A 27979-nucleotide genomic window follows, 5' to 3' on the forward strand; every position below is an offset into this window, starting at 1 on the left:
CATGCACCTAAGCGACTACATCTGAGATGTTTCGCACCGTGCTTGTGTCCGAGGCTGTCCGAGGGGAACATATGCATTTCTGCGGATCTGTGGCCTAAGTAGAATAGCCCAGGAGTCAGTCAAATATCCATTTGTGTCTAAATGGATGGAAATGGGCGGCAACAGAGAGTTTGCATGTCAGAGTAACACGTATGGATAAAAATACTGTGATTTCTTTCGCACTAAGGATACAGCTGTACGCTGATAATGATGATGCAGCTATTTTCCAGCATGCAATGTGGCTGTAGACACATAAGCTTTGGCCGCACCTCTGAATCGGCCCAACTACAGCATCTGCAATGAGATCCTCTTTTGTCTATAATTAGTTTTTAAATCATTTTTGCACAAACAAAGGCCCTTTTTTCATTTTTTAAACTTCATCAATAATTGTTTGACATTCATCAAACGATTGGCAACATCTCTTTATATAGCAGCCAATGAATGCAGCACACTGTCCTTGAAAAAGTCTGAGGGACTGATTCAGAGATTACGCAATGCCGATATTTACACAGATTGTGCTTTTCTTAGCCATTGTGCATGCGTGAAAGCCGTACTGTGCACGAGCAGTGATTGGTTTGCGATTACGCTCACACAGAGGATTCACTCGCAAAGTGAGTGACAGGTAGTCAGTGCTTGGGGGGAGGTAACGGGGGGGCTAGGCAATTGCAGGCATGTCGGGACCGTTTAAACTCCGTTTCATGGGCATGTATAAATTAGCCATTGTGATCTCCTTTGCAGCGTGAGAGCTCTTAGTGTATCAGGGGACGCAGTGTTTGAGACAGGTCAGACTTGACTCAGAAGCTGTGGCTGCCTGATCTGCGTCAATGTTTCCGCTGTTGCGCATCTTCCGATGGATATGAGAACGCAGTAGGAGGTGTCCCTATGATCGGGTAAGCTTTTCAGAATTGCAATCCGTTAGAGATCGCATTTGTGATTGCATTACTGTAAATCTCTGAATCAGGCCCTGAATGAGGAACAAATGCATTGGATAAAGCATCTGACCCTTACTCCCTGCATTTCTGTTGTCCACAAGCTTCGAGGAGAGAGATCTGACCTCTGCAACTCTTTATGACACGAGTCAAGGCAAGATATTGGGTAAGAACTTTTTAAGTTCCCCAAACAGCATTTCCTTCTTATCCCTTTACAACATTTGTTCATTGCTTTTATGTCATTAATCTGTTTGTAGTTTTTACTTTAACATTAATTGTTTATTATAATCAGTTAATGACTGCGAACAGATACAAAAAAGCTCAAACAACATGCGATTATATAACTATCTCCCCTTAGACAACAGAAAACAAGCAGGTTTGCGATTACCCTCGCAAGTCAGTAAGTGCTGCCTAGGGCAACCAGTGTAAACATAACCATTATCCATAAAAACATAGCCAGTAAGATACATAGCAACAAATACAAACTATCATATAATCATGGACAATATATAACTAACTGTAGTCAATCATCAGGTGCTGCATAGTAATATCTCTGCAAGTGAACTACTTATAACAATGAGACTAGCCCACTGTAAAGAAACATACTAACAAATAGAAGAGACAGAAAGTAGACAAACAGGGTCTCAAAAAGCATGTCGCAGTCTATAGAAAACAATTTAAGGAAAGATGCTCATTCAGACTATACGGATGCACTGTATTTACTTTGAATATCCCTCTGGCTTCGAGCTGTAGCAGCCGTTTATCTCAATCACCCTCTCTTATTGAGATAGGTACGTGGGCTATCATTTTGAATCTTAAAGTAACAAGGTCATGTCGGATTTGCTTAAAATGGGGTGCCACTGGCTGGTCATTTTCTTGGAATTGGTACCTGTGATTCAAATCCAGACAGGAGAAACTCAACAGTAGGAAATCCCGATGCCGGCTGGTAAGTACCCTAAACCTCCCCTCTCCCACACCTAACCCTCCCTTAGGGGTGCCTAACCCTAAAATTCCCGGGGTGGTGCCTAACCCTAAGTCCTCCCTGGGGGTGCCTAAACCTAACCCTCCTTCCCACTGCCTAAACCTAATCCTCCCAAGGGGGTGCCTAACCCTAACCTACCCCTGGGGGTGCCTAACCCTAACCCTGCCCCCTAGAGGTGTCTAACCCTAACCTCCCCCCCCCAAAACCTAACCCTAACCCCGCTACACTCGCTAAACCTAACCTTCCCCCCCATGGTTAATGCTAAGGATGCCCGATCTTACCTCGTTCGGGCTGTCATCCTTACGTATTCCGGTGTTGGGATTTAGATAGGCATTTGTATTTCGACGCCTATCTTAAGTTCCCCGTCAGGCTTCTCCTGTTGGGATATAGGGCCTGATTCAGAGTTGGGAATAGAGAGAGAGATATCTCTCTCAACTGATCATCTTGGTGAGACCATGCTACACTGCAGGTTGGGCAGATTTAAAATGTGCAGAGAGATTTAGATTTGGGAGGAGTGTTTCCAAACTGACAACTAAATTGTAGAGTAATAATAAAGCTGTTCAGTATTTGTGGGCTACATGTAAAAGAAGCCAGTATTTACACTACATGCAAAAAAAATTATGTATTTACACCCATTGCATTGCATCATGGTTTGTCCAGGTACACAGTTAAGTACTATCTCTCTCTCTATTCCCAACTCAGAATCAGGTCCATAACCCGGCGGCATTAGTCAAACTGCATCCCATTTTCTTTACCATCTATCGCTTGCCTAATGGCAGACCGTGGCATCAGCATATGTTCTTTAAATTGTCTGGTGGTCTTTCCACAGTGAGTTTGAGCAAAGGTGTTGCCTGGTTCAATATAGCTGCAGGTCACACAGCCTGTGCATTTATAATTTCCAGTTTTTTTAGATAAAAAAATGTGTGGAAATAGGTTGATCAGCTGTAACATCTGTACGCTTTACCCAGTACTTGATATTTTTCCCATGCTGTAAGCATGGCATTAGGGTACAATTTTTAATTGCCGATAATTCCGGATCGCAGCTCACAATAGGCCATTACCTCCTGGCCAAACGTATTAATACATTACTGGAAGACGTTCATTTATTTATCCAAATGGTCTTATCACCCTTTTGAGACTGTGTTGTAGATTTGATTACTGTATCTCTCCTAGGGATGACTAACACCCTTTGCCTGACCTGTTGAAGGTATTGTGCACCTCTTGCAATAAACTTCACAATCATCTTATCCATTTTGATACAGGCATCTTGATCATCACTGCATATACAGCGAATACAGAGTAACTGTGAAAATGGTATACCATTTTTTTGTGGTATTGGATGATGGCTAGAAGCCTGCAGTAATGCATTACGATCAGTAGGTTTCTGATAGAGGGTGGTTTTTAAACCTGTACCCTCTTTCAAGGAAATGTATTGTAGAATAACTGTACTCATATTTGAACATGATGTTCTCTTCAGCCCCATTTCTGAACTGTAGAGCTTCCAACAGTTCATTTTCTGATCCTGTCCAGACATTCAGATGTCATCTATATAACGAATAAATAACAGTAGATTCCTACAGATCCATGACTGTGAGAAGAACAAGTCTTTCTCGATGGCAAACATAAATGAGTTTGTGTAGGAATGTGCCACTCACGAACCCATGGCACAGCCCCATAGATGTAAATAATTCGCTCCATCAAAAAGGAAGTAATTTTTTAACAATGTTAGTTCCAATAAAGTGATGAAAAATGAGATGTCAGGACATGTGTAAGAGGAATTATTAATTAGCAATCTCCTAGTCGCTTCCAGTCCATGGCCATGTAGAATGCTGGTGTACAAGCTGATAACATCAATAGTGCAGGAGATATATAATGGTAAAATGTCTGGTAAAGCTTGGAGTTTTAGGATCAAAGTTGTAGTAACCTTCAAAAACATATTCTGTGCTTGTACCACCAGCTAGAGAAAATAATCCAAGTATTCTGAAATTTTACAGAACCACAGGTGGATATGATCCCAGGTAACTTATGTGCATTCCAGGAGTGGAACGCACGCAGCGGTTTTTAATGTTATATATTTATCTTATTATTTAAATAGTATTATAAGAGAACATAAAGAACATAAAGAGATTCTAAACGGGCTAGCATGCTGAAGACCTACTTAATCAATCTAATAGTTGATTTTGGTATGGATCAGGAAGGCATTAACCTATGACCAATAGGAAGAGCAGTAAGGGTATATATAGGATACAAGTCCACTATGAGTACACACCTTGATAAAGGCCATATAACAGCCGAAACGCGTTGGTGGAGATAGAAAGCAGCTGCACAGGTGAAGGGTCAAACATATCGGGAATAATCCAGGCACCTATACCCGGGAGGTATCTGGGGTTGAACTTACCCATATGCTTTTGTGGGTGTGAGAGATCTACACCCCCAATTGTCTGGTATGCTGCCATATTTTTGTACAGTGTTTTTTATTTGTTTGCTTGTAAAACATTAAACTTTACTTCACTATATATGCGAATATATGTTTTTTTTCTATATACCCTTATGGAGGAGAAGCTATACTAGAGAAAAAAAGTGTTTTTTGTCATTGGGAAAATCCTTGTGGAAGTGGTTAAGTGAGAAGAAATTTGTCTGTATCTAGAATAATCCATTTGGAACAGTGTCTAAGTGACTGATTCCTATACCCAGGAGGGTGCGCACAGAATGCTAGTACTTTGTGGATATATGACAGTTGGAGGCTAGGTGACTGCCTCAGCAATTTTCTGGAAGATTCACTATTGATTTGAAGTGCTTGTATCCCTGTCATGTTGTTTATTGTATATTATTGTGTCATCTAGGGTAACGAGCAGCATCATGCTGGGCTATATGGATCAACGAAAAATGTTCATAGAATCAGTGTTCAATATAAGTGAAAATGCTGATTTAAATGAAGATAGATAATTAAATATAGACAAAACTGGTTATGTTATGAAACAACTGGAATATACATTACTAAAAGAAAGTCGAATATGGAGGGAAACCATGACACTAGAAAAGTACTTAGGAGAACAATTGATACCAAAAGGTCTAAAAATAGAAAAAAGGGGAATGAGAGTGATGAATTTTATTTGAAATGGGATAAAATCCTGGAGAATTGCTCCTTGGCTCTTATGGAGTTAATTGTCCAGAAAAGAAAGAAAAACCTGGAACAAATAGAACAAAAAATAGGAAACTTCACAACACTATTATCTTCAGTTTGGGATGTGGAAGAGTATAGAGAGATAGAGAAAGAAATGGAGATTAGGATAGTGAAAAAGGAGAAAGAAATTATACTAAGGAAAAAGAAAAAATATAATAGATATAGATTGTAAAAAGGAATAAAACAAAGAGCAATGAGGGAGAATACTGAAAGAGGAAGAACAAGAATTATGAGTAGGGACTCCCTGTGCTTTTGTGAGGCAAGCCAGATAAAAGAAAGTGAAAATGATATAATTAGAAGACCACAGAACACCTAGATATGAAAAATATGGAACGGAGTATTGTAGACAGAAAAGGGACCATACATATAGGTAGAATATGAATAATGGATGGAGGGGGAAAATAAGGATAATCAGAACTGGAATGGATTATATGAAAACAAAAAATACCTATTACATTAAGGATGAATGGTATCCAAACAATATTCAGATTACCACTAGAAATAGGTATAAAGTGTTCAATGATGAAGATTTTTTAGAAAGGAGCAGGAGGAGTCACAGAAAATATTGATATTCAAAAGATTAAACAAGAAGAGGGGGCAAAAGGGGAAAAGGTACTACCAAAGGATTATCCAAGACCACAGAGGAAACTACTCATGAGACTGGAATTAAAGTAATAGAGGAAACAAAAATCTTTAATTTAAGTAAACATGTTTTAACTACTGAGGAAAATTCAGTGTTAAAAAAGGGTTTAAAGTTTGCTCCGGAAAATAAACTTAATAGATTTGAACTTATTTGGATATTCAGAGGTTTGTAAGAAAGATTTCCCTTAAAAAAGTATTATTTAAGTCAGAAAGGCGAAACCACTAATGAAAGAAATCCTTTCCAACCCAAATCTGTTTTTAACCCCTCATTTAATAGGGGCTGCTGGGTGGAGAGCTTTAATAAAGCAGTCACTGGAGATCTAGAAAAACTTACCTCGAAATGGGGTACGAATCAAAATATGAAAAAAAGTGAAAGAGAGGCCCTAAAATGCCTAAGTGAGAATACGGATATTATAATAAAACTGGCAGATAACGGTGGTGGGATCATTATAACGGATAAAGAGAAATATGAAGGAGAAATTATGAAGCAACTGGAAGATAGAGGAACCTATGTTCCATTAAGAAATAACCCTAGTGAACGTATTCAGAAAGAACTAGTGAAGTTACTTCAAAAACATAAAGAAAAAGGAACCATTACAGATAAGGAAGAGAAATACATGAATGTGAATAATCCAAGTCGCCCGATTTTTTATATTTTATAAAAAATTCATAAAGATCCCTTTAACCCCCCAGGAAGACCTATTGTGGCTGGTACAGAATCTTTAACAGCCAACCTATCCCATTTTTTTGATTATTTTTGACAACCAGAAGTTTTAAAATTAAGATCACACATCAAGGAAAGTATGGATATTTTTAACTTAATTAGGGGATCTAGAATGGCAGGAAAATTATATATTGGCTACTGCAGATGTGAGCAGCCTTTATACTATACTTGAACATTCACGAGGGATAGAAGCCACAAAACACGTTTTAGAAACTAGTGACTTAGATAATGAGAAGATTTTATTAATTTTAGGAGGTATTCATTTTATTTTAACTAATCATTTTTTTGGTATAATGGAAAATTTTATCAGCAAAAAAAAGGTACAGCAGTGGGTACTCAATTTGCCCCCTCATATGCTAACCTGTTTATGGGTTTGTGGGAGGAGTCATATATATGGACTAAAAATATTTTTTTAAAGAATATTAAGATGTGGTTTCATTTTATTGATGATATTTTATTTATATGGGAAGGTGAGGATACGGATCTTAAAATTTTCTGTGATTTATTAAATAACAATGATTTTAATATTAATCTTATTTATAACACCAGTAGAGCAGAAGTACATTTTTTAGATCTGACTATCTATATTGAGTATGGCGAAATAAAAACTAGAACGTTCTGCAAACCTACTGATAGTAAATCACCATGCACTATGGATAAAGAATGTGCCAAAAGGACAAATTTAAAGAATTAGACAAAACTGCAGTGATATAAAAGTCTTTGATGAACAAGCAAACAATATGAAGAAAAAAATTCTACATAAAGGCTATAAGGAAGACACATTGGATGAACATATTAAGGAGATTAGGGAGAATGGCAGGTAAAATTTACTTATTCCCAAAAATAAGGAAAAACAAACTATGTACCATTATCAATTATTATGTAATTTAATAAACAACATAAGGAGATGGAAAAAGTGATTAGGAAGCACTGGCATTTATTGTTAAGGGACCGTGTTTTGGAACCTGTCATCTCCCAAAATCAAGGTTTATCTATAGAAAAGCTCCGAATCTGCATACTAAATTGGTTAAATTTGCCATACCTCCAAAAAAATCAAATAGAATTAAAATGGTAAGCTTCCATAGGTGCATACTTTGTATTATGTGTAGAAGTTATAGCACACAACCTAGTAAAATGGAGAAATTTTATTCTACAGTTACAAAGAAATTATATGAAATCAAAGAATTTATTACTTGTAATACCAAGAATTGTATCTATTTACTGGAGTGTGAATGTGGCCTTCAATATATAGGCCGCACATCAAAACTTTTAAAGGAAAGGTGGGCGGAACACCTAAGGAATGTAAAGAACGGTGTAGAAGGTCACTCCTTATCTAAACATTTTAAGGATTTACATGACCGTAAATGTAAAGCTTTAAAAAAAGTAATAGGAATAAAACAGCTCTATAATAATTGGCGAAAAAATTATATTCAGGAAATTTTGGCACAGACAGAAAAGAAGTGCATATATGAAATGGAAACACTAACCCCAAAAGGTTTAAATATTGAATTCGAGCTCAAATGGTTTTTATTTTATATTCATCATTTCAGTAGCATTTTATTATATATGTTTTTAATATCCTTGTTCTTTTATGATGCATGTATATTGTACACTTTTGATATATGTAAATATAGGGAATATTTATTTATTAGGAGGAAACCATTGTCTTGGAAACTTATGTTCAGTGGTATGTAGGGGGGAGCATCACCTTAAGAACATGACATTTCCACCTGAAAATATTGGTTACTTCCACCAGGGAAGTGTTTTATACAATCTGCAGAGAAACCCATTTTAAAGATGGAGACCTCCGTAGTCTCGTGGAGATCCCGCGAGACATCCAGGGAAGAAACACATGCTACCGATGTATGCAGTTAGCGCGGTGGAAGGTATGGGCAGAGATAGTGATACCTCCGAGACATGAGGGCAGTTCCGGTAGGATCCGGAAGATGAGCCTGTGATCCCAGGTAACTCCAGAACCGGAGTGGAGTGGAACGCACGCGGCAGTTTTTAATGTTATATATGTTTCTTATTATTTAAATAGTATTATAAGGGAACATAAAGAGATTCTAAACAGGCTAACATGCAAAAGACCTAGTTAATCAATCTAATAGTTGATTTTGGTAGGGATCAGGAAGGCATTGGCATAGACAACCTATGACCAATAGGAAGAGTAGTAAGGACATATACAGGATACAAGTCCACTGCAAGTACACACCTCGATAAAGGCCATATAACAGCCGAAACGCATTGGTGGAAATAGGAAGCAGCTGCACAGATGAAGGGTGAAACATATCGGGAATAATCCAGGCACCTATATCCGGGAGGTATCTGGGGTTGAACGTACCGATATGCTTTTGTGGGTGTGAGAGATCTACACCCCCCATTATCCAGTACGCTGCCATATTTTAGTATGGTGGTTTTTTTATTTGTTTGCTTGTAAAACATTAAACTTTACTTCACTATATATGCGAATATATGTTTTTCTCTATATACCCTTATGGAGGAGAAGCTATCCTAAAAGAAAAAAAAGTGTTTTTTGTCATTGGGAAAACCCTTGTGGATGTGGTTAAGTGAGAAGCAATATCTCCGTATCTAGAATAATCCATTTGGAATGGTGTCTAAGTGACTGATTCCTATACCCCAGGGGGTGCGCACAGAACGCAAGTACTTTGTGTATATGATCGGCCTGCCCGGAGGTGAATTGGAGTTCTTATGCATTTTTGTTATAGTGTACAGAACTGGTGTGATGGGGTAATTTGTAGAAATAGCAACCGCACATTTTTCAGAGATGGTATTTATTTGTACTTTATATATACCCCAGGATCAACTAACTGTTGGTAAATACCTATCATATAGGCGGACATGCCTTACATGACAATACCGCAACCCTTGCTCGCCGAACAGATTATTCTGTCATCATACCCACTTAGATTGTTTAGTGCTTTCAACTCTGCTCTAGACATATTGTGATGTGTATTAGGCCCCTGGACTTTACAGGCCTGGATTTGATCATCCATTATTCTACAAAAGCTTTTTATGGCTGACTTAGATGAGACCGGGTCAAAGGATGAATGTACTTTTACAGGTGCAGAGTCCATTTGTACAGAAGGTGCTGTCTTTTTGCCAAAGTGTTCTCTAAGTCTGAAATGGTGACAAAACTTATACAGATCCACCTTACTTGTGAATGTTTTATAGAAGTTCATAAGTACAAAAGAGAGACCTCGACTCAGTACAGAAAGCTCGACTGGGGTGAGTTTCCAAGATAATAAGTTGAATACTACAGTACTTCTTCTTGCCTGTGTTTTGTTTTATGTCTCTTTCATTTTGCTTCACTTGCAGAGGTATCAGTGTCAAGATTCCGATTTCTTGACCTATTCTGAATTCTTCTGGTTAGTCTTTGATCACTAGGCTGATTGGCCCAAGAGTATACCTTGTGCTCCTCGTAGTCATTATTGACCGTATGTAGCTTGTCTTTTTTAAATTTAATGAGATTTTTTTTGTATTTCTCCAGCTGTTTACCAAGCCAATTTTCTGATGTATCCTTAGTAATAGTTAGTAAATGAACTGCTTCAAAGGCTACAATATTTTCTTTAGTTGCAGTCAATTCTATGCCGGATTCAGCGATTACAAGAAGTATAAGGTTAAAAGATGCTTTATTTGAAATGGCCATCCACTTTTGGCAGAATTCTGGGATATGTCTGCCTATTATGGGCACATTACGTCAGTGGGGCAGCACTGATGGCACTAATGGCACAATTAAACACACACTGATTCCAAGATAAATCTGATGTATTAAAATATCTTTGCAGGCTGAGGTGACCAAGCATACAGTATGCTCTTATCCTATTTACTAGTAAGTAATGTTGCAGTTGGGTATGGTGGCATTGGGCATTGCCCGTAATTGAATGTGAAAGTTATATGAATGTTTTCAGAGCATCTTTTTTCAGTTTCAGAATAATAATTGGTTATCCTATATACTGTACAAAGCTCAGAGAGCATGACATTTTATATCTAAAGTTTAATTATACAAGGATGCACTGAATCTTTAGTTGATACAGTATTATGTCAGATTGTTGGAAAATCATTAAAAAATAGAATATATTGAACTTCATTTTATGCTTTGAGCGGTCACAACAAATGCTTTAAGCCAGATAAACACTAAAAGTACATAGCATGCCTATAAATGCATGTCAATAACAAAGGTGATAAAATTGCTACTAAAACACATCATTAACACAAGGGTATATGAAACAGAAGACACTTTCATTTAACCAGTATCCCAATTGCTTGTATTTATTTATTCATTTATTTTAGAAGTTTCCGTTACCTCCAGGGTGAGACAAGCATCCAAAGCAATAAACATACACTTGCATACTTGCATACATAATGACAACAATAAAATTAAGGATAAAAATAACAATAGCAAGGTGAAATTAGAGAATCCAGAACAGATGATGACCTGGGTATTTTCATTAATTTAGGAGGAGGGAAGATTAAGAGAAAAGGGAAAAAGACTGGGGAGGGAAGCAGGGACTGGGGGCAGTTATGAAATTAGAGTACAAGAGGAGCAGGAAGATCTATGGAATTGCATTTACAGAGTTATTAAAAGGAATTAAGCAGAGAAACACTATGCTGAGCTGCCCATGGACTGCAGGTCTTAATACTAATTGCATCATACATTCCATGTAGTAAGAAAGAATAAAGAAAAAGAGATTCTGCGCTGGAGTGCAAGTAAATCAATTATGTTTATTCATTCCATATGATTCTCAATAAAAACAGCATAAATACAACATGTAACACTTTGGACCCTTGTAAGCATTGTCCCAAATAAAACAATGATAACCACTACTTGTTTGTATCAAGTGAAAATATAATCAATACATAGCATAAAATATAACAATACAAAAAAATAAAATAAAATAAAATAAACAGCAATTCAGTACATAGTAGGGGTCAGTGGGTTCGGATTTCTGAAATCCGAACCTCCCCAAGCCCCCCCGATCCGAGGCCGATCTGAGTCAGGCTCGACTTTTCCCGCCTGACTCGGATCTGAAATCAAGGCAAAATGTCATCATCCCGCCTTCTGGGTCTTGCGGGTTTTGGATTCTATATAAGGTACCCGCATCGGTGCCATTTTCTCACTCGGCTGTGGACAGTGAAGAGGGAGGGTGGATGTTAGGCTGGCTGGGCTGTGTAGTGTAGTGCAGTGTTGTGCTCTGCTGTGCTGCACTGTGCTGCTGTTGTCCATAGGGGCTGTGTCCACTCCTCCAAAGTCCATAGGGGCTGGCTGTGTTGTGCTGTGCTGCTGTTGTCCATAGGGGCTGTGTCCACTCCTCCAAAGTCCATAGGGGCTGGCTGTGTTGTGCTGTGCTGCTGTTGTCCATAGGGCTGTGTCCACTCCTCCAAAGTCCATAGGGGCTGGCTGTGTTGTGCTGTGCTGCTGTTGTCCATAGGGCTGTGTCCACTCCTCCAAAGTCCATAGGGGCTGGCTGTGTTGTGCTGTGCTGCTGTTGTCCATAGGGGCTGTGTCCACTCCTCCAAAGTCCATAGGGGCTGGCTGGACTGTGTTGTGCAGTTAGTTGTCCATAGGGGCTGTGTCCACTCCAAAGTCCTGTGCAGTGTCTCAGTCCTAAATGGGTGCTGTAGTGTTGTGCAGGGGGTGCACTGTCCATCAGGGGTGCTCCCCCCAAGTGCAAAAAAAATAAATATTTTTTCTGTGTTTGTGAATTGTGTGCGCAGTAGCCGCACGTGCATCAACAAAATAGCGCCAAGCGTGCGCCTGTGTCATAAGTAAAGGGCCGGCTGGCTCGTCTATTAAAGGGTGCTGTAACCCCCAAAGTGCACTCCAAATAATATATATTTTTTTCTGTGTTTGTGAATAGTGTGCGTAGTAGCAGCATGTGCATCAACAAAGTAGCGCCAAGCGTGCACCTGTGTCATGAGTAAAGGGCCGGCTGGCTTGACCGTTCAAGGGTGCTGTAACCCCCAAAGTGCTCTCCAAACAAAATAAAAACATATTTTCTATGTTTGTGAATTGTGTGCACTGTGGCGGCACGTGCATCAACAAAGGAGCAGCCCCAAGTGTGCGCCTGTGTCCCATAAGTCTGTTCAAGGGTGGTGTAACCCCCAAAGTGCACTCCACAAAAAATAAACAATTCTTTTTTTTCTGTGTTTGTGTGCGAAATGTATGCGCAGTAGCCGCATGTGCATCAACACAGCAGCAGCGCCAAGCATGCGCCTGTGTCATAACTCAAGGGCCGGTTTGGACATCCGGTCTGGACTGAAGGACGTGCCAACAAACTGAAGGACGTGCCAACAATTTCTGACATGTCTACTGTCACTGCATATGATACTGTCACCACTGACAGAATGGTGGAGGAATTATTTTCTGTGTTTGTGAATTGTGTGCACTGTGGCTGCACATGCATCAACAAAGGAGCAGTGCCAAGCGTGCGCCTGTGTCATAAGTAAAGGGCTGGCTGGCTTGTCCGTTAAAGGGTGGTATAACCCTCAAAGTGCGCTCCACAAAAAATAAAAAATTCTCCTTTTTTTTCTGTCTTTGTGAATTGTGTAGGCTGTAGCCGCACCTGCCTCTTCAAAGCAGCAGTGACAAGTGTGCATCTGTCTGTTAAAGGGCGGTGTAACCTCCAAAGTACACTCCAACCAAAATAAAATAATCTTCTTTTTTTCTGTTTGTGTGTGAAATGTATGCGCCGTAGCCTCACCTGCATCCTCAAAGCAGCAGCGACAAGCGTGCGCCTGTCTGTTAAGGGGTGGTGTAACCCTCAATGTGCGCTCCACAAAAAATAAAAAATTCTTATTTTTTTCTGTCTTTGTGAATTGTGTGCGCTATAGCCACACCTGCATCCTCAAAGCAGCAGCGACAAACGTGCGTCTGTCTGTTAAAGGGTGGTGTAACCCTCAAAGTGCGCTCCACAAAAAATAAAAAATTCTTTTTTTTTCTGTCTTTGTGAATTGTGTGGGCTGTAGCCGCACCTGCATCCTCAAAGCAGCAGTGACAAGTGTGTGTCTGTCTGTTAAAGGGTGGTGTAACCCTCAAAGTGCGCTCCAACCAAAATAAAATAATCTTCTTTTTTCTGTGTTTGTGTGTGAAATGTATGCACAGTAGCCGCACCTGCATCCTCAAAGCAGCAGCGACAAGCATGTGTCTGTCTGTTAAAGGGTGGTGTAACCCTCAAAGTGCACTCCACAAAAAATAAAAAATTCTCCTTTTTTTCTGTCTTTGTGAATTGTGTGGGCTGTAGCCGCACCTGCATCCTCAAAGCAGCAGCGACAAGTATGCGTCTGTCTGTTAAAGGATTACATCGGTGACAGCATCCAAGTAGGCATGTCAGACAGTCCGTACCTGTACTGGCAGGAAAAAGAGGCAATTTGGAGGCCCCTGTACAAACTGGCTCTTTTTTACCTGAGTTTCCCCCCCTCCAGTGTGTACTCCGAAAGAGTGTTTAGTGCAGCCGGGAACCTTGTCAGCGAAAGGCGTAGGAGGTTGCTTCCACAAAATGTGAAGAAGATGATGTTCATAAATATGAATTGTCAACTCTTCCAGGGAGACCAGCCTCCAGAACGTACAGAGGGACCTGTGGTGGTGGATTCCAGCGGGGATGAATTAATACTCTGTGAGGATGAGGATGTACACAATACTGAAGAGGGTGAGGAATCGGTGAATGATGAGGATGAGGATGACATCTTGCCTCCGTAGAGCCAGTTTGTGCAGGGACAGAATAATTGCCAGCTTGTTTTGTGGGGGCCCAAATGAACCAATCATTTCAGCCACAGTCATGTGGCAGACTCTGGTGCTGAAATGATTGGTTTGTTAAAGTGTGCATATCCTGTTTATACAACATAACGGTGGGTGGGAGGGCCCATCTTGCACCTCTTTTTTTTCTTTGCATTATGTACTGTTTGGGGCCTAGTTTTTCAAACTGCCATCCTGTCTGCCACTGCAGTTTCACTCCTAGATGGGCCACGTGTTTGTGCCGTCCACTCGTGTCGCTTAGCATAGTCATCCAGCTACCTCGGTGCAACCTTTTGGACATAAAAACACTATTGTTAGGTGTGAGGTGTTCAGAATAGACTGGAAATGAGTGGAAATTAAGGTTATTGAGGTTAATAATAGCATAGGAGCAGAAAAACCCACAAATTCTGTGATTTTAGCTGTTTTTATGCTTTTTTAAAAAAAAATACAGATCCAAAACACAAAACCCAGAACCCAAAACACGGAACGGTGGTTTTGGCAAAACCAATCCAGATCAAAAACACGAAGAAAGATCCAGATCCAAAACCAAAACACAAAACACGAAAAGTGGCCGGTGCACACCCCTAGTACATAGCAATATGCTTTATTATAAGCATGTATATAAAATATTAGCAGCTTGTCGTTAATCCTAAAAAAGACCACTTAGGTATTAATTAGTACTGTGGATATCCAAGCAATTCTCCTAATGCATATTCGCATATGCCTATACACCTTATCTAATACCTGGATATATTATAGTGACTTCCTTATTCTCCATATGCATTAGGAGAATTACTTGGATATCCACAATACTAATTAATACCTAAGTGGTCTTTTTTACGATTAACCATCTGGATTTAAAGAACAATTACTAGTTCAAGCTGCTAATATTTTATATACAGGCTTATAATATAGCATATTGCTATGTACTGAATTGCTGTTTATTTTATTTTATTTTTTTGTATTGTTATATTTTATGCTATGTATTGATTATATTTCCACTTGATACAAACAAGTAGTGATTACCATTGTTTTATTTAGGACAGTGCTTACATGAGTCCAAAGTGTTACATGTTGTATTTATACTGGTTTTATTGAGAATCATATGGTATGAAAAAACATAATTGATTTACTTGCACTCCAGTGCAGAATCTCTTTTTCTTCTGTCTTAATTTGTGAGGTTGGCAACACCTCATTCCATTCTGCTGCAGGAGTGTATAGGTTATTTATCAGCAGTTGGTCAATCAGGCGCTGAGATACTAGAATCAATTAGTAAGAAAGATTGCCACAATCAGTTGACCACAGCTGTAATAACGGCAGTGGGGGGGATTTTGAGATTTCCAGTCAGCTGTTAGCTGACAGGAGGTGGCTACAGTAATGTGACTGATAAGCTTGGACTGATGTTTAGTTGTGCTGAGGCATTCAGAGGGAACAAATAGTATTTAGAACATAGAAGAAGGTTTATTGAAAGAATAAAAAGTATGAGGTCTCCTAAAGCCAACCAGTATCCGGTTAATTTCGGGCAGGCCCTGCAGATATGTATTAAGGTGCCAGAAGTCGGGCATCCTCTCATCATCTGTCTGGGGTTATCATTACCCTTTTTATGTAGTTTTAATTTCCACAATATAATAGCACCCAATATAAATGCATATAAATTAACTGCTCCATCTGTCTTTTAATCTTCTGTTTATTTGTTAGTGATTGGGCGGTTCCTATTATTCAGTGCGCACAACCTGTATTGTGATTGTTTGATGGCTACAGGTTTATTAATATCAGCTTATACCTTGAGTTTATAATTTAAAATCATGACAACTACTGTATAAGGGCAACCAGACTGATGGTAGAGCTGTATTTTGGTGGAGTTCACCCATCTCATAATGGCTTGTGAGTGCAAAGTTGAATAAGTTAATAAAGGGGCCCAGGAAACACATTATCTGAGCCCCCCCCAATCAAGGGTCCCCTGGACACAGGGATGAATCACTGGTACACCATGAACCACCTCTCCCATGCCCCATGGACACCTCACCAGCCCGAAAGTCCACTTTTTTTGTTTGCAACCCGAGCATAAATATCACCGGGAGCCATATGCTAGTTACACCTGCGTAACTCTCACTAGAAGAAGAATGTGTGCTCTGATGAGTGGGTGACAATATTAAGGATTGCCTACCCCTTAACTGGGCTCTGTGTGCATAGAAATTGAATACTACCTGCGCTTACTCTTGGGGTAGTAGTTTGAGCTGCGGGCACTAGGAGTAATCCCCACTCCTAATTAGCATTAGTAAAAACAATAGTTGTGCCTGCGCTTGAAAGATAGTGAGGTGGTAATGAGATAAATGAATAGAGATAACTAAGTACGGGCTCTGTGTGCAACTCTAGATAGAGGAAAAAAGAAACAAATTGCGCTGACCTGGATAGGTGTTATAAATGCTGGCCAACTGTAGAGAGAGACACTTTGTGCACTATTTTCATGTCGTCAGTCATCTCTGTCATCATCATGTCCTCCCATATCATGTGCACCAATCACCTCCCATATCATCATATCGATCCCCTTATCGTTATCAACTTACTTAGCTATGACCATATTAAGCCATACAATAGTGCCCCCCATTTCATATTATTCCAGATAGAACTGGACAGTGTATTTTATATAGTACATGTACAACTCAATGCATTGCTCTACCATCAACTCCTCTGAGGATATAATTAGGGCACATAGTGAAAGAGATGACACTGCCTACACCTTGTGCATCATTAAGTCACTCACTCACTGACACTGATGTCTCACATTGGAATGCAAACCCTTTTCACCCTAAGTGCAGCAAAGGGGGGGAGCAGTTGTGTTTCCTCTGAGTTTACAGTGAAAGCAGTGACTACCGTGAAACAGATTGGCAAAGTCTGTTGGAGTAAGTATGTTCCTTGCAACATACATATCTAATGAGAATTTTGCAGAAATTAGATTTCATTATGCCATTATGCAGAATGAAATTACTGAAATAAGATGAAGGTATAGAGAGGGTGTATGCTAGGGGGTTCATTGATTTTGTTTGATATGTGGAAGGGCACACTACCATCTCCATTCCAAATAGAATTAAGTCAACAGAGATTGACTATCATTTTTTACTTTATAATCCGATATATTCTTTGCTTTCCAATTACACTTTGAACAAACATTCGAAAGCACACTTTGTCCAGTGTTAATGAAATGTAGAGAAGGAGTGCAGGTTTACTCCTTCTTTTATTTTTATACCACCTTTTTCCTGTACTTGAGCTGCTGATAAGCAGCAGTTGCTGGAGGAGCTTATTTAATGAGTTCAAAATGTGACACTTGTACAACAACATTCTTTGTTACCAGGGCCAGCCCTGGGCATTGGCGACCTAGGCACTTGCCTAGGGTGACCTAGTTCCAGAGGAGACACCTTTAAGGTTACCACCCATCTGGGATTACTCTGTCAGTCCGTACATCTACCAGATTGTCCGAAATCTTGACAATTGTAGAGATGTGTCCCACATGGAAGACATCTGTAGTCAGGCATCAGATCCCAGCACTAATGGAGGAGCTGCTGCTGCAGCTTTTCAAATTTGACGCCGACCGCAAGCCAATCATGGATCATGGACCAGTAGCGAATCAAGAGCAGCCACGGCAAGCCAATTGCAGTTCATCACTCCACCCACTGGCACCAGATTTTATTAGCGGGTATGAACAGCACAAACTCAGTACCACAGCAGAGGGGGAGCATAGAAGAGCTCCCAAAGAGACATGAAAGATGTCATACAAAAGAGGTGACCTGGCAAAAAGGAGATCAAAGGTGCCAGAATACTGAAGACCAAAAGAGACAGCAGACAGAAGACACCTGGTAAACACTCTACAATGCCTAAGCCCTTGCTGTTTGGGGACTCTTGCAAAAGAGCTTATACTGACCCCTTTGCTGTTCAGGTGAAGTCTGGTGAGTGTCAAGTAGCCATCAAAGTCAAGCCTTTGCCAGTAGGCAAAAGGAGATATGGCACTTGGCAAACTGAGCAGCGGTGTTAACCGCTGCGGGGAAGGGCTGGTGCAGAGTGTATCTCTCTGTGCCCACCAAGGTTGGCAAAGGACCCAGTGGGACACCCTTTCCTCATTACCACCCAAGACCACCAGGCTATCGGGTTCTAGTCCCGTGGCATGCAGTCGGACAGTAAGCCCGCGGGCACTGTGGTGATGAGCCACCACAATATAAATTTTGCGCACAAAAGATAAGGAAAATCACTTAACCAGCACTAGAACCATGCAGAGACAGAGTTGACCTTTCCAGTTGTAACACAGTGTCTTCAAAACCCACTATTGATACAGTTATGGTCTGCAAAGGAGACTTTTCCATCTAATACTTGTACAGAAATAACCGTAAATAGAGAGAGAGTATATATAGTGTAACACACTTTTAATATATACAATTTGCACACAAACATCTCTCAAGACACCTAAAAAACATTCAAATTTAAAAATATCTTCTACAAATTGAAAATCCATTCACAGATTAGGTTATCCCTGAGTGACTGAATATCACACAATAACCAGCTGATGGTAAGAACTGGCAATAGACAGTTCTTTGAAGCACATAGACATGCAGGTCATCTTGGCTGCAGTCAGGCTCCAATGCACCTCCGCTGGATCATCAGCAAGCGGTCACTACCAAGGCTTCTACATTGCACCCACGCGTTCCGACCATCTTTCTCAAGGTAAGCATCGGCAGTGAATGTCACATTAAATTACCCCTCCTACCAAGCCTAATTGTTCCTGGCACAGTTGATCTCTATACAGAGCAGCAAGTACAAGTTGGGTGCCAGGCCAAATTTCCTTCCATCTCTGGATACGAATAACTCTATTATGCCGATCAAGAAGCATCGAGCCATACTCACTGTTTATAGTAGTTATGGGAACCATGACTCTGATGTATCGGATGTCACACTGTTATTGCCCGTAGCATTACAAATACCAGGTGTTTCCTTCTGTTATTAACAAATCAAGAAGTAAAACAATAAAAAATAAAAAAAAAATACTAGTAGAGAAAAAAGATAAAAGTATAAAAGATACTAATATCTTTTATACTATTATTTTTAGAACTGGTAATTGCTTCTGTTACTATACTGTATATTAATAGACAGAAAGAGAAGGAGACACTTGGGTGGGGAGCACAACTTTGTAATGTTAAATTAAGTTTAAAATTTTACTTTTAATCAATTACTTAATAAAATACAAGTTTATACAGATACAGAAACACACAATACACATATAACACGTAAATAGCATGTAAAAAAAAATCACTGATCTAGGCTCAAAGCCCAGTTGTAATGTTATGAATGTACAGAATCAATCTGTCAATGCGAAAAAAGGAATCTTAATTAATTAATTAATTAGCCTTATTAGCTTGATAATAATACACACAGCTCCGCATATAGATAGCAGTAATCTCTATACAGCCCCAAATCAACTCTACATAATTCATTACCTTAATTTAGGCATATATATATAATATTTTTCTAAATAATGTACAGCTACTGAAACAGAGAATCAAATCAGTATATAATTCATCACCTTAATTAAGGCATATAAGTAGTATGTTACTAAATTTGTACAGATACTGAAACAGCAGATATATATAAGTGCTTAAAAAATCATGTATATGACTACAAAAGTAGATAACAGTGAACTGTGCACAATCACAAATCGGCTCATTATCTAATTAAACACATTTGTTCTGCGATTTTGACAGATATACACTTAGCTCCACACATAGTTAGCAGTGGTCTTATACACAATCATGAGTCAACTCTATACATAATTGATCACCTTTGTGAAACATTTATATAGTATGTTGCTAAACATTATATGAAAATTGAGACAGCAAATATATTAGATTCGTGGTACATGATTGACACAGAGCACAGATGGGTCAGTGAGACCCGTCTGTGCTGTTGTGTATTTCAATGACACAGATGCACACATGGACCAGGAGATCCGTGAGACCCGTCTGTGCTGCCGCGGTAACAATTTTTAAAAAAAGGAAAAAATGGCGTGCACCCCTCCAAAAAAGAGCAACCAGCCCCGGGCATTAGTGACCCAGTGCTGGGTGTGCTTAAATACAGGGGACAAATGATGTAGGGGTCCCCCGTTCTCTGGGCAACCAGCACTGGGCTCTGATCTGGTCCTGGTCCTGGTTCTGGAAATACAGGGGAACAAAATGAGTAGGGTTCCCCTGTATCTTCCAGAACAAGCACCAAACATTTTCTAGTGGGGGCTGATGCCACAGCCAGGGGATCCCTTTCACCGGGCCCCTCAGCTGCAGCATCAGCCCTGACCACTAGTAAGCCCAGGCCAGGGATCCCTGGAGAGCTGGGGACCCCCCAATAAAGGGGTTCCCCTCTCCAGGGCACCCCAGGCCCAGGCTGATAGCGGGTTGATTGTGTGGCGTGGTGTAAATAAATAATAGCAAACATTATCTTTACAAGTAGAACTGCAGGTCCAAGCAAGCCTGCCCCACATGCTGGTACTTGGAGAACCACAAGTACCAGCATGCAGGGCATTAAGAGCCCACTAGTATCTGTAGTTCACCTGTAAAAAAATGTTTACAAAATACACAGGACACACACACCGTGACACTATAAGTTTGTTAAACATACATGTACACACATATACACACACACACATGTACACATACTCACCTATGTATCCCTGTAGCTATTGGTCCACTTCTCCAGTAAAGTATCCATAGGGGACCTGTGAAAAAAACTATACTCACCATCTCCTATGCGAGGTTCTGTCCTCTTCGTTCCAAAGTAAAAAAATCACGATCCACGTACTTAAGTACCGTTCAGTCGAACGGTACTTTCTGAATGACAGCTTAGCAGCACAATATCACCATGGAAACCCTGCCGCTAAGTGTTCATTGGCTGAGCCATCTCTCAGCCAATGAGCCGTTCCCTCCATAAGTACTCTGCCCTCATCAAACCGGCCCTGAGACCGTCGGCCCTTCTGGCAAATGCCATAAGTGCCAGATGGCCAATCCGGCCCTGGCCATGTGTAAGAATAAACAAAGATAAATGAACCTCCAATGGTTCTCTTTATAGAACGATTTGGTGTATACTGAAGAAACAGTATTTGTTATTTTCAGTGGATCTATTCACAATTCTTTTATTTCTGTTTCAATCAATAAAGTTGTTTCAAAAGGTGCCTAAATATTTCAAAAGTATTATTTAATGATATTACTTCAAATGTATGTTTTTGATTTTTTCATACAAGTTGTTTATTTAAGGAGCACATTATAAAAGACAATTGTGTTAAAAAATTAGATTTAAAATATATTTTTTATGGTGCAGGATAAGACACTTCCCTCAGTCTAAAATCCTATATCTCACACAGGTCATTAAACTACACAGCATTTTCAGGAGATTATTCTTGACTAAAGCTTATCAGAGAGCAGTTCTGCATTAAATACTCCCTTCCTGAAGATTTCCTGTAAAATAGCTAACATAACAAAAGAGCAAGTAGAACCAATATTCTACCAAGGATAATAATCAGTTTTATAAATTAGATTTTTTTCACACTACTAGCATAATGCAGTCAGTGTATACATATCAGTACTTACTGGCAGAGGACAACAGAAAGCACTCAGCCCCCTAGCTTGGATTAGGCACATATTTGGGCTCTCCAGACACTGACCTGGTAAGATAGAAATCCAGGTCATTAATGATCATTGCAGCAAAATAAACAATCCCAGGAGCAGAACCAATAAAACCTGATGAATAAATGTAAAAGACAATTTAATATAACCTTCTTTTTACATAGCACAGTGATCCTCTTCTTACATTTAGCAATTTCATCTCTGACTAATAACTTTAACACTCGGGGCTCATTCCAGTTTGCGTAATATATATTTAGTGAATTTGTTCTGCTCATGCTCAGTAAATGCTAGAAAGCTCTGCAACAGTAGTGTACAGCTAGGACCGAAAGTTTTGAGAATGACACAAGTATTGGTTTTCACAAAGTTTGCTGCTTCAGTGTTTTTAGACCTTTTTGTCAGATGTTACTATGGTATACTGAAGTAAAATTACAAGCATTTCATAAATATCAAAGGCTTTTATTGACAATTACATTAAGTTTATGCAAAGAGTCAATATTTGCAGTGTTGACCCTTCTTTTTGAAGACCTCTGCAATTCGCCCTGGCATGCCTTTTCCAGCATGATGGAGCACCTTGCCATAAGGCAAAAGGGATAACTACGTGAGAAGAAAACATCAAAAATTTGGGTCCATGGTCAGGAAACTCCCCAGATCTTAATCCCATTGAGAAGTTGTGGTGAATCCTCAAGAGGCAGGTGGACAAACAAAAACCCACAAATTGTGACAAACTCCAAGCATTGATTAGGCAAGAACGGGTGGCCATCAGTCAGTATGTGGCCCAAAAGTTGATTGACAGCATGCCAGGGCGAACTGCAGAGGTTTTGAAAAAGAAGGGTCAACACTGCAAATATTGACTCTTTGCATAAACTTAATGTAATTGTCAATAAAAGCCTTTGACACATATGAAATGCTTGTAACTTTACTTCAGTATATCATAAACTTTTGGCCATGACTGTATGCACTAGGATTACTCCAAAGGAAAATAGTAGCATATGCTCTAAGTTTATGCCAGGAGTAACAAGAGGGTAGTGACGGGTCTTGATAGTGTTAATAGTAAATGCTAAAGTAACATTACTCAATTTGTAAACAATATAAGACCACATTGAAGTTTCTGGACAGTATTATTAATTAATGCTAAAGTCACATTTACCATGTAAAATATGATTAAATACAAAAGCATAATAAAGATACTAATTAAATTCAATTAAATAAAAATATCTGTCTTCCCATTTAAGAAAAAACAAAACAGATGGAACTATTCTTAACTGCCATGGTGAGAATATAATTATCATAATTATAAGTTATACAAATAAATAGAGTGCTGTGACTTCATATACAGTATAACAGGCACTCACTAGTAATTGATATCAGTGGGAGAGATTCAGACATGGTCAGCCAATTAAAAGTGGCTGGCGGCTGATTGTCACCATCATTGATGAGTATTTTGCACCAATTGTCAAGCACCTGCAAAAGCTTTTTCTCCTGACATACACATACATGCCTAGTACTAACTTAGGCCCTCATTCAGAGCCACTCGTAAGCAGCAGTACGCTCGTAGCATTCTGATGTTGTGAAACCACGCATGCGCCGGTGTTACACTGCGCATGTGCGTACGGCTGATTGCGAGCTTTTTTTAAGACGTTCGTCGAATAGCGAACAGGAAGTGACATGTCAAATGTGATTGACAGAACAGGCCGTTTTTGGGCGGTGACGGGGGTGGAGATGAGAAAACGCAGGCGTGGCGAGGCATTTTGTGGGTGTCCCTAAATTATCTCATGCGAACGGCAAATGTGATCGGAACAAGTCATACGTCACTGTCTGATCCACTTTCCGTTCAAACTGCTCGCACAGCTTGTGGTCTGGTATACTCTACCACAATGTCGATGGTCTCGTCCTCCTTCCCGTGCCTCCTCGATGTTTCTGCGATTTATAATTTCAGGCCAGAAAAGCAATCAACTTAGAATTGAAAACAAACTAGTAATGTGTCTAGCAACTAGTTTTTTTTTAGTAACACAAAACCGTACACAGGTGAAGTACTCAGCTGCTAATTTCTGGCTTAGACAATCAATTAGCATACCAATTTTTATATTTTTATTTTTATTTGTTTGTTTTTTTTTGGTTTTGTGTTATTGCAACAATATTGTCATCATGTTTGTGTTTTACCAACATTTTTAATGATCCCGGAAATTTCTTATACATTTTGTTTGGGCAAAGTGTTCCTTTAAACTCCTAAATGGTTTTTAACCCTTTGTAATCTTTTTTTTTTTTTTTCTTTTTTTTGGGGGCCGGGATTACCTAAAAACCATTTTGAGAATAATGTCACATTACAATGGAGTAGATTTTGAATTGTTTTTATTTTTTACACACATTTTTATATTTTCACGTGCATTTGCCAGTTTGCAGTTCTGGCTTACGTCAATAATTGTGCCAAAAATTGAAAACACAAAATTAGTGGCATTTTGCATAAATAAAATAACACACATTAAAAATAATTCACATGAAAAGGAGAGGGACGTTTTGGCCCTTAAGGAATATAGGGCAAGCACAGAAGGATTGTGGGAAAATTAGCCAGTGCTGTCATCGCTTTTCGCCCCGTTTGGCTGGGGTAGGGTGGGAGCCTGACCGGGTCCGGGATGTCCTTTGGCTGGCCTCTCCAGAGGCAGATGTTGGGGCCTCTGGAGTAGGCAGAGGGCTAGGCACATTTGGAGGGATGGCTGTTGTTGTGCCAGAGGTGGAGGATCCTGATGTTTCGGCAGGAAGGGAGGCCGGCTCCACCATGTGCTGGCGAACGAGCTGCTCCAGGGCATTGGCAATTCGGATGTTGGCCCTGGTATTTTCCGCCAGGGCCTGACCAATGGTCAAGTTGGCCACAGCATTTTGCTCCATTGCCTCCGCCACCCGTAGCAGACTGGCGTCCATCCTCAGCAGAATCTCCGTGTGGTGATCTGATTTAAAATTGAGATCCGTGAGGAGGGCCACTGCCTGTGAGGGGGATTGCCCTGGACTGGCTTCTGCAGGGTCCCCAGCCGGATCTATTGCTTCCTCCCCTGCAGAGCCAGCAGAAATTCTGCGGCCAAGGCTCCCCTCTGGAGCAGACTCATCCCCCTGTGTGCGAAAAAGGAGAAAAGAGTAACATTAGAATCTACATATTGTCACAAACACATTTCAGAGTTGGTAACATAACAACATTTACCTGGGACAACATGAGGAGCCGCAAAGTCTGGCATGTCCGTATCCATGTTGGACACGCCAAACACCTCCTCATACTGCACACACCCCTGTGCCAGCTCTTCCAAGTCATTCAGCTCCAATGACACAGGGGTGGGACCCCCACCTGTCCCCCTTGCATGCCTTGCCCTCTCTGCCAGTTTTTGTTTCAGCCGATATTTATAATCGGTCCATCTGTGGGTGAAAAAGTTGGCATTATTCCTGCAGTATTTGGCCCTGTAACCACTTTTTTACAAAATGTAGTTTTTACGTACCGGCGTTTGACATCCCGGGGTAGACGTTCAAACTCACCCACCCTATTGACAGCACTGGCTATCTCCTCCCACATTTTCCACTTCTGGCTTGCACCCATATTCCGAGCTGCCTGTAGCAGGATGTCAACACACATTTGTACCAAAACCTCCATCTCCTTTCTTGTTAATTGTGGCTGCCTTTTTTTTTTGGATTCTTTTGTTGACCTACTCAGCCCAGCAGCCTCTTCCATGGCATCCTCAACACCTTTTTTCAAAAACATTGTTTAAATTTAGATGCGCAATTTTCTCAAATACTTACCGGGCACCTCTTGGCCATTGTTTTGCTGCTCTGTAGCCATTTTGAGCACACCAACTTGAACTACAGCAGACCGTTTTGTATTTTCCGTGACGTATTTATACATGCGTCCGTATTATTCGTCCGCATCATTGATTGTGCGCTCCTATTATCCGTCCTTAATTTGAGTGGGAAAATAAAGACTATTTATGGCTTTTGGCGACTCGAGTCGAGGTGGCGGGTGATGATTGTTGGAGGTTTCGTGTGTAGTAGTGGATTGTTGGCGGGATTAGTGGATTGAGGCGGGTTTTTGGAGTAGGAGTTGGTTCTTGTTTATTTTTCCTTATTTTCTGTTCGCTTTTTTTTCTTGCGGTTATTTTCTTTGTCGGTTATTTTTTGAGTAAGTATTTTTTACAACTCCTTTAAAAAATAAGGGATCTACAAACCAAATGTTCTTAATTTCTTTTTTTTTTTTTACTTTTTTACAGTTATTTTTCCTGGGCCCCATTGAAGTTTTTGGACTGTGACTTATTAGTCGAATTTCTATAAGTTTATCTTTTTTCCTGTTTTTCCAAATTTGATGTGTTGGTCTTCGCATAAATTTTGTACATTACTGTTTTATTTATAAGTTTAACAATCATGTATTAACACTAAATATAGCGTAATGTTTAGCCAAATATATTTCCTTTGTTTATCCCTTAAAAATGCAAACTATTTAGCGCACTAATGTTTCCTTATTCCCCATGTAAAAATGCGAACTATTTAGCGCACTAATGTTTCCTTATTCCCCATGTAAAAATGCGAACTATTTAGCGCACTAATGTTTCCTTATTCCCCATGTAAAAATGCGAACTATTTAGCGCACTAATGTTTCCTTATTCCCCATGTAAAAATGCGAACTATTTAGTGCAAGAATGATTTTTATATTATAAATTTGGCCATTCTTGTTTGTCCACTCAATGTAGGGTGCATTTTCCAAATAATGTATGCTCCACCCTATCTTTGAATGCATTTTGCCCAATTTAAAAAAATAAAATCTGGCCCCCCAAAATTCTAAAACTAATTTCTAATTTTGAAATGTAGGTTATTGCACTCATGACAATACCCCGGCATGTAAGCATCTTTGGATTTTGCGGCAAAGATAAGTATTTTTTTGAAAGATCATTTTCAACAAACATTAACTACCTGGCTTACCATTTCAGGTTGATGTTGGTCGTCTTATTTTGGCCATGTTCCGGAACCCGACCAACCTCAACCTTGTCCCAGGCATAAGCATCGTAGGCGTGCAAGGCCCAAGATATATAGAACATGTGTCACCCTTTTTGGAATGCCCGATGATGAGGTTTTAAGATGATACCGTCCTCCACAAATCATCATAGACACTCTCTCATTAATAGAGAGTGATCTGGAGCGGCAAATTGACAGTCCTACAGCAATACCACCAATTATGCAATTAATGGTGGTGTTACATTTCTGTGCCTCAGGATCCTTTCAAACCACGGTGGGAATAGTGGCCGGAATCTCCCAATCCTCCTTTTCAAGGATCCTGAGGGCAGTGATGGAGGCCCTTTTCAAGCACCTCCATCATTTTATTAACATGCCATTGGATATGGGTTCCCTTATTGTGGCAAAGGCCAATTTTTACCAAATAGCTGGCTTCCCACACATCATAGGGGTTGTGGATGGTACTCACATACCACTTCAGCCTCCAGCACGGCTGGAGGCAATTTTTAGGAACCGCAAGCACTATCACTCACTGAATGTAATGGTGGTATGTGATGCCTCCCTCCAGATCCTGTCCCTGAATGCAAAATTACCCGGGAGTGCACATGACTCATTCGTCATCCGGCAATCAGGGATTTGGCATAAATTAGACAACCTACAAACTGGTGATGCTTGGCTTCTGGGTAAGTGAAGCCCTTTAGTTGAAACCAATGCAAAGCTTGATACACAGTGATCCTGATTGTTGTATTTGTTTTTTCACAGGAGACAGTGGCTACCCTTGCACGCCCTGGCTGCTCACTCCTTATTTGGCTCCCACACCAGGGCCACAAAGTGAGTATAATTCCGCACTTACAGCCAGAGGATGCCTTACCTGAGGATGGCCCCCCCGAGGTTGGTCGGAGGTCAGTATGTGGGGGGGCCATATGCGATGATGTGGTGGCCCGATTTTTCAGGTAATTTTTGACAAACATTTACTTAATTGTCCCAATGTCTACATGTACGATTGTAATGTGCCTTTTTAATCTTGTTTTTTTTTTTTTTCTTGTCTTCCTTTAAAAACCATGTAAAAATGATGCCTACTACCTGATCCA

Source organism: Taudactylus pleione, unplaced genomic scaffold (assembly GCF_031769625.1).
Source record: "Taudactylus pleione unplaced genomic scaffold, aTauple2 ptg000774l, whole genome shotgun sequence".
Lineage (NCBI taxonomy): Eukaryota > Metazoa > Chordata > Amphibia > Anura > Myobatrachidae > Taudactylus > Taudactylus pleione.